The following is an 18,460-nucleotide window of genomic DNA, read 5'->3' on the forward strand; positions in this document are numbered from 1 at the left end:
CTGTGCCACCGGAAGGATAGAAAGCTGACGAGGAAGGAGCTTTGCCCTTGGGGAGCTCAGACTCTGATGTGGCAGCTTTCAAACTTTTTAACCAGGCCCCCCAGAAGAAACGCGTAGCACATGTGATCCAGCTCGCATTCACGTGCGGTCCGGAAAAAAACCCATGAAGCTATATTCACTTTCACTTTGTGCGAAGTGCTCTGTTTTCTATTCTAGCCTATTTTATTGCAAAAGAGTAAGTGCTGGTTGCTACCCTTAAAACTGATTTCATGACCCACTATTACTTTACTGCACAGACCTGAAGTTTGAAGATTCTGATCTCATACGAGGGCAGAAGTAAAAAGTGATTGAAGAGAAAGAAAGTGCCCTGTGTGGGAATAGAGAAGGGGCAGGGCTCTCCTGGCTGGGTGATCAAGGAGGGCCCCAAGGTGGAGGTGGCATTCACGCTGGGCCCTGTATGATGGATGGTGCTTGCAATTTAGACAAGCTGAGTTGGAAAGAGTAATTATATTTGTAATGGTGTATGAATTATGTTATTAATATAATAAACTGCATTCTTCTCAAGGGGCTTTTCCAAACCTATAGCTTTATTGGATCATCCTAGCAAACCCTTGACCAAGTTAGATATTAGTTGCTTTTTATCGTTGGGGAAACAGAGTCAGAGAGGTAAAGGATTTTTTTTTTAAAGATTTTTTAAATTTATTTATTCGACAGAGACAGAGACAGCCAGCGAGAGAGGGAACACGAGCAGGGGGAGTGGGAGAGGAAGAAGCAGGCTCATAGCAGAGGAGCCTGATGTGGGGCTCGATCCCATAACGCCGGGATCACGCCCTGATCCGAAGGCAGACGCCCAACCGCTGTGCCACCCAGGCACCCCAGAGAGGTAAAGGATTTTGCCCAAGGACACACAGCTCCTAGGCTTCAGCAGAGCCCAGTCTGAGCTTGAGTCTGGATTGTAGCCCCCTTGGGCTCCCGCAGCTGGAAGCACCAGGCTGGGCTCTGTTTCACTTCTGGTTGATGGGGTGAGGGGGGTTTGAGGGGTGAGCACCGACGTTACATGGCTCTTTTCCTCTGCTTTTCCTCTCTAGCTCTTCCCTTCCCCAGTGCTCCTGCTGGCGCCTCTCTGGCCAGTGCTCTGGGCACCTTGTAGTGTGAGCCAGTGAGCCCCTCCGAGAGATCTCAGCTGGCTCTCCTGCATCACAGCAAGATGAGCCCTCTTCTGGGGGTCTCCATCAGGAGACATGAACTTGGTGACTTCAAGCATCCCACCCAGACTCAGGGATAACCGCCCTCCCACCCCACCCTGAAACTTCCCTTGCTCTCTGTGGACCTGACCTCCTGGTCTGGAGGCCGGAACATCATTCTGTTCTCCAAGAACGAGACTGTTCTCACCCGGGCACCAGGCTGAATCCCCAGCTTCATCTGTTTGACTTTCTTTCTCTCAAGGAACTTACAATTTAATCAGGAGTCCCTAATAGTACACGCATTCTAAATTGCAATCATTTATTGCATCTAGCCTGGGGCTTTTCTGTCTGTTAGAAATATCAGGGTTATTTCCTTCTTTTAAGAGTTTACGTTAAAAAAAAACCCCAAACTTTACAAATAATGTTTGCTGTTTAATGTTCTCCCCTGAAATATCAATCTGCAAAAATAGAAATCCTTTTTTACAATTCATCTTAAGGATAGAGTTCCAGTTTCTTATAATGTAATGAATGTACTGCAGATAATGGTCCAATAGTGCAAATGAAAGGCGCATATAATCAAAATGATAATAGCGCGTATTGTATGGCTTGTATAATAAAATCCATACCAATATGGAAATCATATCTCAAGGCAACATTCCTCTCTTTGATTTTTGTAATAATTGTACATGTAAGAGCAGGGCAGCGAGAAGTGGGGAGAACAAAGGCCTTTATTGCTTCATTAGGCAGCTGGCGTTCTGATGGTCCGGCCTGTCAACAGCCGTCCCTTAATTTCCAAGGGAAGCTTCTCCCCTTTCTGCAGAAAAGATTTACTGCGCACGTCAGCGCCCTCCTCAGCCCCCCTTCTCTGTGAAGACTCACAATTAGACTAAATGAGCTGTGATAGCGATTTTGATCGGTACCTTCTGCCTTCTGGGCCACTGGGTGTCGGGGTTTGGGTCAGATAGGAGCCAGGCCCCTGGACGCTTTGGTGGGAAGGCAAGGGAGGCCTGGGGGTGGCGGGGCCTATGGAGCCTCGGGATGGGACAACTTCTGTGGACGGCTGAGCCCCATTCTGTCCTGTCTCTGCATTCTGGTGTTCGGGCATAGGTCTTCCTGCCTCTGTTTACCAAGCCTTTGGTGGGCATTCTGTGCTCCAGGAACTGTGGGCACAGGGCTGTGTCTGAGAGAGTCCGAGAGGAGTGGGCACAGGCCCCACAGTGCAAGGGGCAAGCCATTAGCGCACATGAGCGAGCCTGCGTGGCCTGTTGCACAATCTGAGGGAAGATGTCCATTCTGAGGTCCACCCTGGGTGGATCTTGGTATATACACCGACTTGAGTGTGACGTTGGCATTAGCCTTGACATTTCTAGCATCAGAGATGGCTCAGGACAGAGCTGGCCTGCAGACCCGGGTCCTCAAGGCCACATCCACTGCTTTTTCCATGGCACCCCGGCTTGGCTTTGCCGTGTGTGCAGTCTGGGTAGAAAGAGGTAGAGCTGAGGGTGGGGAGTCTAGGTGGAAGGTCAGACTGGCACCTTCAGAGGTTGGGTGCCAACAAGGTCTCAGTGGTTGGTGGGCCTCCCTCTGTCCGCCCTGGCCCCACCTCCAGAACCCCCTCATTGGTCCCTCTTCTCTGGCTCCTGACCTCAGCTTGCCCTGGGCTGATCATTTGGGCTCCTCCTCCCCAGGCTTCGGTGCAGATGTGAACTTCAGCAGAAAACTCTGCCCTACAGGACCTACATGGGTAAGTTAGCACCAGTTTCTCCCTGGCCACTGTGGGGTTATGTGTTGATAGCAATAACCACCAATTCTGGGACCCGATTCTGCATTATCCCAGTGGATTCTTCAATAGCCCTTCAGGAGGGTGCTTTATTATCCCCATTTTATGAAGAAAGCTGCTCGAAACATCCGAGTGCCGACTTTTGTGTAGACACAGTGTTCATCTCCTTTGGGTAAATATCTCCTATTTGGGATTGCTGGATCCCGTTATAGAAGAAACTCCCATACTGTCTCCAAGGTGCCTGTCCCATTTGGCACCCCCACCAGCAATGAATCAGAATTCCTCTACACCCTCGCCAGCATTTGGTGGTGTCAGTGTTCCGGATTTTGGCCATGATGATAGGTGTGTGGTGGTGTCTCGTTGTTTTAATTTGTGTGTCCCAGGTGACATATGAAGTGGAGCATCTTTTCTTATGCTTATTGGCCACTGTGTATCTTCTTCCATGAAATGTTTCTTAAGGTTTTGATTCATCTTTTAATCGGGTTGTTTTCTTATTGTTTAGTTTCAAGAGTTTCTTTGTATGTCACGGATAACAGTCCTTTACCACACCTGTCTTTTGTCACTATTTTCTTCCAGTCTGTGGCTTGTCTGTTCATTCCCTTAACTGTGTCTTTCACAGAGCAGAAATTTTTACTTTTGATAAAGTTCTGCTTATCACTTCTTTCTCTCATGCCTTTCATGTCATATCTAAAAAGTCACCACCAAACCCAAGGTCATCTAGATTTTCTCCTGTTATTTTCTAGAAGTTTTATAGTTTTGCACCTTACATTTAGGTCTGTGATCCATTTTGAGTTAATTTTTGTGATGAGTGTTAAGAGCTGTGTCTATACTTACTTTTTAACATGTGGATGTCCAGTTGTTCCAACGCCATTTGTTGAAAAGATAGTCTTTTCTCCATTATACTACCTTTGTTTCTTTGTTAAAGATCGGTTGACTGTATTTATGTGGGTCTATTTCTCTCCTACTCAGTTCCANTATTTATGTGGGTCTATTTCTCTCCTACTCAGTTCCATTGATCTATTTGTCTATTATTTCACCAAAACCACACTGTCTTGATTACTGCAGTTTTCTATTAAGTCTTGAAGTCAAATTAGTGTCAGTCCTCTGACCGATTTTCTTCCTCAGTATGATGTTGGCTATTTTGGGTCTTTTGCCTTTTCATATAAACTTTAGAATCAGTCTGTCGACATCCACAAAATAACCTCCTGAGATTTTTGTTTGGTACTGCACTGAATCTCTACATCAAGTCGGGAAGAATTGAAATCTTGGCAATATTTAGTCTTCTTATCCATGAACATGGAGTATCTTTCCATTTATTTAGTTCTTTGATTTCATTCATCAGAGTTTTATCATTTTCCTCATAGAGATCTTGTACATATTTTGTTAGGTATATCCTTAAGTGTTTCATTTTTGGGGTGCTAATGTAAATAGTGTTGTGCTTTTAATTTCAAATTCCACTTGTTCATTGCTGGTATATAGGAAAGCAATTGACTTTTGCATCTTGTATCTGTGGCCTTGCAGTCTTTGCTTATTAGTTCCAGGATTTTTTGTTGTTGTTAATTTTTTTCAGATTTTCTTCATAGACAATCATGTCATCTGCAAAAGTTTTATTTTTTTTCCTTCCCAATAAGTGTAAGTTTTATATTTCCTTCTCTTGTCTTATTGCATTATCTAGGACTTTGAGAATGATAATTGAAAGGGAGTGATGAGAGGGACATCCTTGCCTTGTTCCTAATCTTAGATGGTAGAAAAAACTTCAAGTTTCTCACCATTGATTATGATATTAGCTGTAGGTTTTTTGTAGATATTCTTTATCAAGTTGAAGTTCCCTTCTACACCTAGTTTACTGAGACTTTCATTTTATTATGAATGGGTATTGGATTTTGTCAATAGATGCCTTTTCTGTATCTTTTATGATCACGTGATTTTTCTTATTTTTTCAAAGATTTTATTTACTTGAAGAGTGTGTGCACAATTGGGGGGAGGGGCAGGGGGAGAAGCAGGGAGCTTGATGTGGGGATCGATCCCAGGACCCTGAGATCATGACCTGAGCCTAAGGCAGATGCCTAACTGATGNTTTTATTATGAATGGGTATTGGATTTTGTCAATAGATGCCTTTTCTGTATCTTTTATGATCACGTGATTTTTCTTATTTTTTCAAAGATTTTATTTACTTGAAGAGTGTGTGCACAATTGGGGGGAGGGGCAGGGGGAGAAGCAGGGAGCTTGATGTGGGGATCGATCCCAGGACCCTGAGATCATGACCTGAGCCTAAGGCAGATGCCTAACTGACGGAGCCACCCAAGCAGCCCTGGTTTTTCTTCTTCTTTTTTAAAAAAATTTAAATTTAAATTCAATTAGCTAACATATAATGTATTATTAGTTTCAGAGGTAGAGGTTAGTGATTCATCAGTCTTATATAATTCCCAGTGTTGATTACATCACATGTCCTCCTTAATGTCTGTCACCCAGGTACCCTATTCCCCTCCCTCATCCCCTCCAGCAACCCTCAGTTTGTTTCCTATGATTAAGAGTCTCTTATGGTTTGTCTCCTTCCCTGATTTCGTCTTATTTTTTTCCTCTCTTCCCCTATGATCCTCTGTTTTGTTTCTTAAATTCCACATATGAGTGAGATCATATAATTGTCTTTCTCTGATTGACTTATTTTGCTTAGCATAATACTCTCTAGTTCCATCCACATCATTGTAAATGGAAAGATTTCATTTTTTTGGATGGTTGAGTAGTATTCCATTGTGTGTGTGTGTGTATGTATATGTGTGTGATTGTGTGTGTGTGTGTGTATATATATATATATTATATATATATATATATATATATATATACCACATCTTCTTTATCCACTCATCTGTCAATGGATATCTGGGCTCTTTCCACAGTTTGGCTATGGTGGACATTGCTGCTATAAACATTGGGGTGCAGGTGCCCCTTTGGATCACTACATTTATATCTTTGGGGTAAATACCTAGTAGTGCAATTGCTGGGTTGTAGAGTAGCTATATTTTGCACTTTTGGAGGAACCCTGATTTTTCTTCTTTAACCTGCTGATGTGATGGATTATAGTGATTGGTTTTTAGATCAGCCTTACAAATCCCACTTGGTTGTGATGTATAATTCTTTTTATATATTGTTGGATTTAATTTGCTAATATATATTTTTGAGGAATTTTTTGCTTCTGCATTCATAGGAAGTATTGGTCTGTAGTTTTCTTTTCTTGTTATGTCTTTGATTTGGTATTGGGATGATGTTAGACTCACAGAATGAGCTACAAAGTATTCCCTCTGCTTCTAACTTCTGAAAGAGACTGTAGATTATTAGTATAATTTCTTCCTTAACTGTTTAATAGAATTCACCACTGAACTGATCTAGGCCTAGTACTTTCTGTTTCTGAAGGTTATTAATTATTAATTCAATGTCTTTAATGGATATAGGTCTATTCAGATTACTTATTTCTTCTTGTGTGAGTTTCGCAGATGATGTTTTTCAAGGAATTGGTCCATTTCATCTAGGTTATAAAATTTGTGGGCATAGAGTTGCTTATAGTGTTTCTTTATTATCCTTTTAATATCCATGGAATCTGTAGTGATGTCTCTCTTTCATTTCTGATATTTGTAATGTGTGCCATTAGTCTTTTTTTTTCCTTGGTTAGCCTAGCTAAAGGCTTATCAATTATATTGGTCTTTTTAAAGAATCAGCTGTTGTCTTCATTGATTTTCTCTGTTGATTTCCTATTTTCAATTTCATTGATTTCTGCTCTAATTTTTATTATTTTTCTTTTACTTTGGGTTTAATTTGCTTTTTCTAGTTTCCTAAGGCAGAAGCTTAGATAATTGATTTTAGATCTTTCTTCTTGCCAAGTATAGGCACTCTATGCTATAAATTTCCCTCTAAGCACTGCTTTCCCTGCATTCCACAAATGTTGATTAGTTGGGTTTCCTTTCTATCTAGTTAAAAATATTTTAAATTTCTCCTGAAATTTCTTTTCGACCCATGTGTTATTTATATTTTTTAATCTCCACATATTTTGAGATTTTCCAGTTATCTTTCTGTTATTGATTTCTAGTTTGATCCAATTGTGGTCTGAGAACAGGTATTATATAATTTCTATACATTTAAACTTGCTAAGGCATGTTTCATGGCCCAGAATGCAATCTATATTGGTGAACGATCCATGTGAGCTTGAGAAGAATGTGTATTCTGGGGGCTCCTGGGTGGCTCAGTTCGTTAAGCATTGACTCTTGATTTCGGCTCAGGTCATGATCTCAAGGTCATGAGATTGAGCCCTGTGTCAGGCTCTGTGCTGAACATGAAGCCTGCTTAAGATTCTCTCTCTCCCTCTCCCTCTGCCCCTTTGTGCTGCTCATGCTCTTTCTCTCTCTAAAACAAAACCAAAAAAACCCCAAAAAACCAAAGGAATGTGTATTCTGCTGTTGTTGAATGACATAGTATAATCAATAGACATTCATTATATCCAGTTGATTGACGGCATTGTTGAGTTCAACTATGTCTTTACTAATTTTCTGCCTGTGGGATTTATTCATTTGTGATAGAGAGTGTTAAAGTCTCCAACTATAATAGTGGATTAATCTATTTCTTCTTGCAGTCCTATCTGTTTTTGCCTCACATATTTGATGCTCTGTTGTTAGTAGCATACACATTAAGGATTGTTATGTCTTGGAGATTTGATTCCTTTATCATTATGTAATGCCCTTGTTATCCCTGATAACTTTCCTTCGAAGTCTTCTCTGTCTGAAATTACTATAGCTACTCCAGCTTTCTTTTGATTTCTGAGTAGTAGCTATATAGCTACACGGTAATAGATATATTAGATGTACACATAAGGGTATATAATTGAATACATTGTTGTTACCGTTACTTTGAACAAACTGCTATTTGTTAGGCAGGCTTTTCTTCCAGTTTCTTTTGGTGTCTTTTCTTTATATTTAATTTTCTGTAATTTGAAAATGATATGTCTAGGTGCAGTTTTTTGGCATTTTTCCTGCTCAGTGTTCTCTGAGCTTCCTGCATCTGTGGTTTGGTGTCTGTTGTAAATTTGGGGGAAATTCTCAGTGATTATTGCTTCAAATATCCCTTCTGTTCCTTTCTCTCTTTCTTCTCCTTTTGGTGTTCCCATTGTGCATGTGTTCCACCTTTGTAGCTGTCCTACGGGTTTTGGATCATTCTGTTCTCTTTTCAGTCTTTTTTTTTTTTCTCTTTGATTTTCAGTTTTGGGAGTTTCTGTTGTCATAACCTCAAGATCAGGGATTCTCTTCTCAGCCATCTTAAATCTGCTAAGTCCAGCAAAAGCACTCTTCATTTCTCTGACAGTGTTTTTGATCTCTAGCATTTCTTTTTGGTTCCTCGTAGGATTTCTGTCTCTGCTTAGATTGCCCATCTGCTCTTGCATACTGTCTACTTTATCCATTATGGACCTTAGCATATTAATCATTGTTATTTTAAATTCTCAGTCTGATAATCCCTGCCACGTCTGGTTTTAATGCTTGCTCTGTCACTTCAAACTGTGTTTTTTGTCTTTTAGTATGTCTTATAATTTTTTAATCGATATTCGGATGTGATGTACTGGGCAAAAGGAATTGCTGTAAGTAGCTGTTTAGTAATGTGGTGTGGGGGAGGGGAGGGCTCTGTAGTGAGCCTGTGCCTCTGGGCTATGAACTTCATAGTGTTTCTCAGTTAGTTTTCCCCTCCCTGCTCAGGTGGGAGAGGATGGCTAGAGTGGACTGGAGTTGAGTATTTCCCTTCCTCTAGGTCAGTTCGCCTCTGAAAAACCCCAGCAAGTTAGGTTCTGGTTAACCAGTTTCTCCTGAAGGCAGGTCTTCTTAAGAGTGCTCTGGCGGATTTAAAAAAAACTTCATTTTGGGGCACCTGAGTGGCATCGGTTAAGGGTCTGCTCAGATCATGATCCTGGAGTCCCAGGATTGAGTCCTGGTCCAGGCTCCCTGCTCCACAGGGAGTCTGCTTCTCCCTCTGACCCTTCCCCCTCTCGTTCTCTCTCATTCTCTCTTCCTCAAATAAGTAAAATCTTAAAAAACAAACAGATAAACTTCATTTCCCCCCTCTCTGTACCAGAAACACGAGGGGATTTTTCTGTGATGTTTACAGTGAGAACTTGGCAGGGCTCCCGCAAGTAACACTCATGCAAATGTGGGGTCCTTCCTATGATCGGGCCCTTCTGGACTTGGGTTTTGTTCCCACTGAGCCTCCAGCAGTTTGTCGATGACAGTCCCTGTTTCCCCACCTGCCCTGGGGTCCGTGGCAGTTTCTACTATGTTCAGTTGGGACCCTCTGCATCCATCTGTCCGTCTCTCCAGTTTGGGGGGCGGCAGTTTGCTCTATGACCTCACGTCTCTTACGGAGCTGAGAAGAGTTGTGGATCATTCAGTTCGTTCAGCTTTTTGCTGGTGGTGAGGGTGGAGTGGCAACTTCCAAGGTCCTTACTATGGAGCTGGAGAACTTTTAGGTGTTTGTTTACATAGCACCATGTCTTTTTTTTTTTTTTAATTGGTCAAGTATCCATATAAAATTTGCCACTTTTCAATGTAGGCTTTAGTAGCGTTAAGGACACTCACATGGTAGTGCAACCACCACCATCACCCAAATCCAGAACTCTTCATCCTGCAAACCTGAAACTCTGGATGCATTCAACACCAACCCTCCATGCCCCCTACCCCTTGCCTCTGGCCAGCACCACTCTCCTTTCTGTCGCTCTGCATTTGACTAGCCTAGGGTCCTTCGTGTAAGTGGAATCTACAATATTTGTCCTTCTGTGACTGGCTCATTTCACATAGCATAATGGCCTTGAGGTTCATCCATGTTCTAGCGTGTGCCAGAATGTCAGTCCTTTTTAAGGCTGAATAATATTTCGCTGAATGTAGATGTCATATTTTGTTTATTATTGACCCATCAGTGAACATTTGGGTTGTTTCCACCTTTTGGTTATTGTGAATAACGCTGCTATGAACATGGGTGTGCAAACATCTGTTTGAGACCCTGTTTTCAGTTCTTTTGGGAATACACTCAGCAGTGGAATGGCTGGACGTGTGGTAATTCTATGTTTATTTTTTGAGGCACCACCATCCTGTTTTCCACTGTGGCTGCACCAGTCTGCCTCCCCACCGGCAGGGCACCAGCGCTCCAGTTTCTCCACATTCTCGCCGACTCTTGTTTTCTTCCTTCTCCTCTTCTTCCTCCCCTTCCTCTTCTCCATCTTTCTTCTTATTTTAGAATAGCAATCCTAATGGGTGTGAAGTCAAGTCTCACCGTGGTCACTTCTGGTATTTTCAAACACATTCTTGAAGCCCAGTTCCTCCCTCTGGGCTGGCCCCGGGAGTCTGCATCACTGACAAGCTCTCAGGAGAGCTGCTGCTGCTGGGCGCTGGCCCACCTTTGAGTCATGGGGGCTTGGATGATCTCTGAGGGACTACCTCACCCCTAAACTCCTCAGTCCCTTGGGACCTCACCTTGCACTTACCTCCAAAGCTCTTTCTGAGGATCATTTCCTGCATCTCTGACAAACAACCTGGTATTGTGGCTTCTGCTGCTGTCCACGCTCACAGGCTAAGGACTCTTTTGTTTCATTGCCTTAAGCTTTGCTCCCCAAGGATGGGGAATGCACCTCACCGGATCCTTTGCATCCCCCAGAGTACCTAGCACAGTGCGGAGCGAGTGATGTGCTCTCAATGTCATTTGTTGAAGAAATGATAACAACAGCCCTTCAGCTGTGTGAAGACTTGTGGTTCACAAGCACCTCCCCATACTTAATTCAGGATCCGCCATTTCTCTTCCAATGGAACCAACAGTTCCTCTGGGCCTACAGGCCAGGCATGAATTTTCACATGTCATCATTATAGCAACCTGTGAGTTATGCAGGGCAACAATTTTATGAGTTACTTGCCTGCAAAGAAGGGGAACCTGTTGTTTAGAGAAGGGTTAAGTGTGTCACCCATGGTATCCTTGGGGACAGTGGCAAGACTGGGATCTGTCCCCACTTCCGTGGAGGAGAGTTGAGAGCAGTAGCAAGAATGGGGCTTGATCCTTCTCACTGGGATAGCCAGTGTTTCTGAACTCCAGCCTTGGAGGGTCTCCCTGCTAGCCATCCTGCCTAGACCAGTCCCCAGTGGCAAAGATGACCCCTACCTGGCTTCTTTCCTGTTCTTTGCGTCAAAGGCCCTTACACAGTGGGGAACAGCTCAGAGGACTGATTTCTGGCCTTGGCTCCATCACTTCTGACCATGGGACTGTAAGCCCGGCACCACCCCTCCAAGCCTGGGTTTCCTTTTCTGTAAAATGGGGTAATGCTGTCTGCCCAACTGGGACCACGGAGCTGTGGTGAGCCCACACTGACAGCCCTATGTGAAAATGCTTTGTGCATTGTGGAGAGACATACATGCAACACTGTCTGTACATTGTGTACATTATAAAATGGAATTGCTTTTTTATTTTTAAATTTGGGTATTTACATAGAAGCACTCTCATATGCATGATCATTTCAGTGGCTCATTTATTTGTCTTGCTGTGTTAAAAAATAAGATATGAGGGGCCCCTGGGTGGCACAGCGGTTGGGCGTCTGCCTTCGGCTCAGGGCGTGATCCCGGCGTTATGGGATCGAGCCCTACATCAGGCTCCTCTGCTATGAGCCTGCTTCTTCCTCTCCCACTCCCCCTGCTTGTGTTCCCTCTCTCGCTGGCTGTCTCTATCTCTCTGTCGAATAAATAAATAAAATCTTTAAAAACAAAACAAAACAAAACAAAATAATAAGATATTAACCCCCATGGAAGCTACCAGCACTCTCCTCATAGCTCTGAAACTTGAATTCCATTGTCACTCTTACATTTCCCAAGGGTTAGCTGGGGTGGGGGTCATCCAACATCAGGATGGCAGCTCCAAGTTAAAAGTAAATTATTCTTCTTTATTGTATCAAGGACACTTAATTCTTTTAGTGATTTACTCTTCTTTGGAATTATAGATGTGGTGGTTAGAATGTCTTGTATACTACATTACAGATTTTCTTTTATACAATTTATCCCCATTCCTGATTTAAAGCTCTTCCTTTATAAGTTTTTATTCCTGTTTCTGCGACAGTGTTTAGGGACTCTGGCCGGGCCCAGTGCCTCTGTGGGGGCTATTAGAGTTGCTGTGTACATATATAATTAAGGAATTTCAAAACACAAATTACCGCCTTTGGGGCCAATAGCCAGAGCAGTTACCATCTATCATGCCAGCTCCTGAGACAGCTCTGTGTGTGTTTGGTAAATTAACATACAACAACTTTGCTTAAAACAATGCTCAAATTTAAGATGTAGCAAGAAGCAGGAAAAACAAATAAAGGGATCCAGGGAGAGTCAAAATCACATATTTAAATGAGGAGAAAATTCCCGCCTGGTGCCTTTCATCACCTGTAGGTTCCTGCACAAAGCGGTCTAGATGCACTGAGTCCCTCTTCACTTCCTCTGGTTTTCTGGCCAAACTTCTCTGTGGTTTGCATCATCTCTGAGCAGACCGTGGGCTTGGAAGGGACCTTTGGAGTCTCATTTTATGTCACATATTTTATCCTTTGGAAATGTATTATTGTAGAGACAATGGAACCACATTTCAGAGTTTGGAAAACAGGAGGGAAATCACCCATCACTCTAGCAGCTGAAGACAAGCTGTCTCAAATACTAGCCCGATGGGAGGCCTGCCTCTGGCTTTTATGTCCAAGCTGGGACTCTTGGCCTCAAAAAGTCTGCTTCTGGTCTTGGAAGCTGGTCCCTTCCCAACATTATAGCATTACATTTTTTTTCTGCCAATAAAACCATGTTCAAGGCTAATAGTAATGCTTTAAAAAATACAATTGTCCTTAGGAGCCCAGTTAACAGAGCAGATTCTTTAAAACAGATGTGTTTGTGCTCCGATGGTGATGTGAACGGGGCGCTGGCTATTCGGATAGGTGTAGAAGTTTCCCTGTCCCTTAAGAAGGAAATCAAATGATGGTTCTTTGTATATAAAACCCTAAAGTCAACCATTGCTATGCTTCACAGTAATAACCAGCAGGAATATTTTGGTGTATCTTTTTAGACCAGCTCAATATGTAGTTTACACATAAAGATTAACCTTTTAAAAAGCAAACTGGACTTCATTACTTTTTGGCCCTTTTTCTCACTTATTCTACTTTGAACACTTGCCCAAGTCAGCAGCTATCTCAGCATGTGACTTTTAATGGCTGCAAAAGATTCTATCACTCAGCTGAGACCACCATTTCTATAGTCTTTTCACTACTGATGAATATTTAGGCTCTTTGCCTGTTTTCTCTCTGCTATTAAGGATGAGGCTTCAGTGAACACCCTCGTACACGCGCCTTTGCCCACGTCTACTATAATTTCCTTAAGATAAACTCTGAGATATGGGGTTACTGTGTCAAAGGTTATGCACATAGACATTACCACTTATTCCTCTTAAAAATAGCATTTTCCTTGGTAAAAGAAGGAAATTGCTTTGAGACAAATCTGCTGCACTTGTAGTATCCGTGCAGAACATCTCGTTGGCAACAAGGGCTAAAGGTGAGTGCTGGCACCAGCCCCCATCCCAGGAGCAGAAACAGAAAATGACCAAAGGACCGTGGAGTCACAGCTCCATGGGGAGGAAACTGTCAAGTCCTCCCCAAACCTAGCTAATCCTCAGTGGGGAGGGCAGACAGCCAAGACTCTATCTGTTGAAGGTGATTCAGTCAAGATAGAGTAATAGGATTCAGATCTTTATAAAAGAAATGGCTGTTCCACAGAACTTGTTGTAGTAGCATTGTGGCAGGAATCATGATCACAGAAGGTTCCAGAAGCTTTATTCAGTCAGGCAGTTTACAGAGCGTTGGGCTTTCATTGAGTGGAATTTTGTGGGATAACAGCCCTAGAAAGTGACCAATAGGTTGGCTGCAAAGCTGTTACTTTTCAGTTCATTAGAGGATAGCTGGGTCCCCAAGTGTAATTTATGAACTGGTTTTGACAACATACTTTTTTTTTTAAGATTTTTTTAAAATTTATTTATTCGACAGAGATAGAGACAGCCAGCGAGAGAGGGAACACAAGCAGGGGGAGTGGGAGAGGAAGAAGCAGGCTCATGGCAGAGGAGCCTGATGTGGGGCTTGATCCCATAACGCTGGGATCACGCCCTGAGCCGAAGGCAGACCCTGAGCCGAAGGCAGACCCTTAACCGCTGTGCCACCCAGGTGCCCTNGGGGCTTGATCCCATAACGCTGGGATCACGCCCTGAGCCGAAGGCAGACCCTTAACCGCTGTGCCACCCAGGTGCCCTGACCAATATACTTCTTTCTGGGCTCTCACCTCAACAGGAGTCTGTGGTTTCTGCCTTCTCGGCATGCATACATTGTAGTATAATGTAATGTAATATCATATAAGTTATATATAATATATTATATATAAGTATATAAATATACACATTTTTAAAAGCCATTTTGATTTGGGTTTCTGCCACTTAGACACAAGATTCCTGACTACTATGTGCTACTAAATTTCAACTCAATTCAGAGATTTAAATGGGATGATGTAGACATTAAGCCTATGTGAATGGGCTAAGTCCCCTGCTTAGCACCGACTGCAGGTGGATAAATGAGCCCCAGTCCTTCCCTCAAGGAACTTGAGGGACTAGCCTAGGGTAGGATCTCAGTGTCCCACAGACAAGGGAGTGGCAGGATGGATGGTCAGGTAAGGAAAAGATTACATTCAACTGGCAGGATAAGGACAGGATTCATAGAGGAAGTGACATTTCTGTTTTCTTAAAGATTTTATTTCTTTATTTGAGAGAGAGCATGTGTGAGTAGGGGGAGAGCAGAAAGGGAGGGAGAGGGCAGGGCAAAGAATTTCAAGCAGACTCCGCACTGAGCACAGAGCCTTATGTGGGGTTTGATCTCATGACCCTGAGATAAAACCAAGAGCCAGATGCTTAACCAACTAAGCTACCCAAGGAAGTGACATTTCTGACAAGTCTTGGAACATGACCAAGAATTTGACAGGTGAAATTGGCAAGTGATAGCATTTCTGATAAAGAACACAGAAGGACCAAGTGCTGAGAAAGAAAGTAAAGTGCTTTCGTATTTGGGGAGAAGCTAGGAGATAAAACTAGAAGGAAGAGTGGGGGCCTTGGATGTTGTTTGGATCCTGAATTCAGGCTGAAATAAAAACAAGATTTCCTCTCTGTGTTTGATGGAGTTGCTTTTATCAGACCAACGGACCCATGGAAACAACTAGGAAACCCACACAAAATTAAATAAAAAACCACAAGCCCCCAAAGCATCTGTCTGAAGGCATCATAAAGCTATGAAGGCAGCCAGGATTGAAGGGGAAGGTCTCAGGGTGAAGGGATCATTGAGGGCAGGTCAACATGCTTTCCCCTTTGGGTGTTTTGTTGATATTTGGTTGTGACAAGAGGCTGAGATGCTTGCAAAAAGGCCCTTGCTGAGAAATTTTGGCAATCCTGCAGGGCTGGGGAAGCAAACATTAGAGGTTGAAATTGCTTAGTCAGCCAGCACTTAAGGAGCAAAGATCACAAAGAAAAGTGAACAGAAGTGAGCCCAGTACTTGATGGTTCTCACCTTTAGGCATTCACACAGGGCACAGTTACATAGGGCAAGATGCTAAGAATCAAAGATGAAGTGGCTGAAAAAATAGCCAGTTATTGGCAGTTTTATGGTACTGGGGTGGGAAACATCTGTATCCAGGAAACATGCAGGAGGAGGGGAACTAGTAAACATTCTGGACCCTGAACTGGTCACCTGGAGGGCTACACCCTTAGATGGGGGAAACCAGAGATTTACAAAGACTGTAATTTAGCCTCGGGTCAGCAGAAATTAATAAGATAGAAAACAAACATAGAATAAAACCATATGTTCATTCTTCAAAAGGCTAATAAAATTAGCCACCCTCTAGCAAGACTGAGAGCACCAAGTACCAAAATCTTGACTGAAAAAAAACCCCCTATAGATCCTACAGATATTAATGGTAATATTATGAACAACTTTATTCCCATATATTTGAAAATTAGCAAAACAGACATGTTAGCAAAACAATACTTAACTACAAATTACTCAAACACAAATAGACAATCTGAATAGTCCTATGTCTATCAGAGAAATTTATTCTGTATTTGAATTCTTCCCACAGAGAAAGCTCCAGATTCAGAAGACTTCACTGGCAGATTCTTTCAAGCAGTCAAGGAAGATAGAGCCAACAAGTTGTACTAAAATTTAGAAAAAGAATCCCTCCCCAACTTGCTTTAGGAGGCTAGCATAATCTAACAAAAACCTGATAAGGACATTACAAAAAAGAAAAATTATGGCTTAATTCCTCTTGTGAACATAAAAATGTTAAAATATTCTAAACAGAATAAAATGATATGTAAATCTATGTTGGGTTTATCCAGGAATGCAAAGAAATATAAAATTAATCACTGTAATCACCACATTAACAGAATAAAGGAGAAAAACAAAATGCAATAAAAGCATGTGACAGGGGCGCCTGGGTGGCTTAGTCCTAGTTAAGCATCTGCCTTCGGCTCAGGGCGTGATCCTGGCATTCTGGGATCGAGCCCCACATAAGGCTCCTCTGCTGGGATCCTGCTTCTTCCTCTCCCATTCCCCCTGCTTGTGTTCCCTCTCTCACTGGCGGTCTCTCTCTCTGTCAAATAAATAAAATCTTAAAAAAAAAAAAAAGTATGTGACAAAAAGTAAAAATCAAGACTAAGAACAGAACTTCTTAAATTGGATAAAAATCCTATAGCAAAACATCATATTTAACAGTAAAATATAAACATTCTTTCTCTCTGAACTAGTCTAAGTGATAAGGATGGCCACTACCACAAGTTCTGCATTTTACTGGTGGTCCTGGCTAGCATAATAATGTAAGAAAAAGAACAAAAGGCAAAAAAAAAAAAAAAGACATAAAACTATTATTATTTATAGACAACATGATAGTATAGAAAACAAAATAATATATAGATTATTGGAATTAATAAATTAGCTTAGCAAGATCTGGATACGAAGTCTATATATAAAAAAAATTGTATTTTTTACAGCAGCAACAACAACAAAACCACAAAATAAAATAATCACTTCCTGTAGCACCAGCCCCTTTCACACACCCGCCCCCACCCCCCCCACTTCAAACAATAAAAAAAACCCACACTGAATTTCTAGGAATTAATCTAATGAAAAATGCATCACTCTTCAACACTGAAAAACACAAGATATTATTGAAGGGAATTAAAGATGACAAATAATGAAGGTATATACCATGTTCATGGATTAGAAAATTCACTAGTATAAAGATATCAAATCTTCCTCAAATTATAGATTCAATGCAATCTGAATCCAGTTCTAGGATGATTTTTGTGGAAATCACAGTCTGATCCTTATACTTATATGGAATAGCCCAGAAAAGCTAAGATAATCTTAAAGAAGAGCAAAGTTAGAAGACATATTACTAGCTATCAAAACTCATTGTATAGTACAATAATTAAGAGAGCACGGCATTGGTGTAAGGATAAAAAATTGTCTAATGAAAGAGAAGAGAGTCTAGAAATAGACCTATACTTTTAAGGTTAGTGGTTTGTGTCAAAGGTGAATGGCATTGCAGTACACTAGGGGAAAAAAGTCTTTTCAACAAGAGATACTAAATCAACTGGGTATCCATATGAAAAAGAAACCTGACTCCTAGCTTATACTGTACACAAGAAACAAGTCCATAGATAGGATTATAAATCACGTTAATGAGGCTTCTAGAAGGAAATGTAGAGATAGCTTTATGACCTTTGGCTTAGGCAAAGATTTCTAAAACATGACACCAATAGCACTAATTATAAACAACAGGGTTAATAAGTTGGACTACATTAAAGTTTGAGAATTTCTATTTACCAAAAGACACTAACAAAGGATAAAAAGTCATGTCTCAGAGCAGGAGAAGATATCTGCCATTTAGATATCTAACTAAGGACTCATACTAGAATATGTTTTTAAAAACCCCACAAACCAATAAGAAAAAGATAAACAACCCAATAGAAAAATGAGCAAAAAGACTTGAATAAATGTTTTACAAAAAAGCAATAAACACCCAAGTAACCAGTAAATATCTGAGAAGTTGCTCAACCGTATTAATTACCAGGGAAATACATTTTAAAGCCACAGTGAAATAACCATTTGAATGGTTAGAATTAAAAAGACCAATACTACCATGTGGTGGAGAATATGTGAAGCGATCAGAATTCTTATTTATTGTTGGTGGGAACATAAATTGGGGCGTCCACTTTGGAAAACTTTTTTGGCATTATCTACTAAATTCGAACACACATACAGTCTGTGATCCAGAGCCTCGATACCTTACGTATGTGCTCGAAATAGTTAAGTAGACTTATTTATCAAAAGACATGCACGAGAAAGTTCACAGGAGAGCAATCTCTAATAGCCCAAACTGGAAA

Source organism: Ailuropoda melanoleuca, chromosome 6 (assembly GCF_002007445.2).
Source record: "Ailuropoda melanoleuca isolate Jingjing chromosome 6, ASM200744v2, whole genome shotgun sequence".
In the NCBI taxonomy this organism is placed as follows: Eukaryota; Metazoa; Chordata; class Mammalia; order Carnivora; family Ursidae; genus Ailuropoda; species Ailuropoda melanoleuca.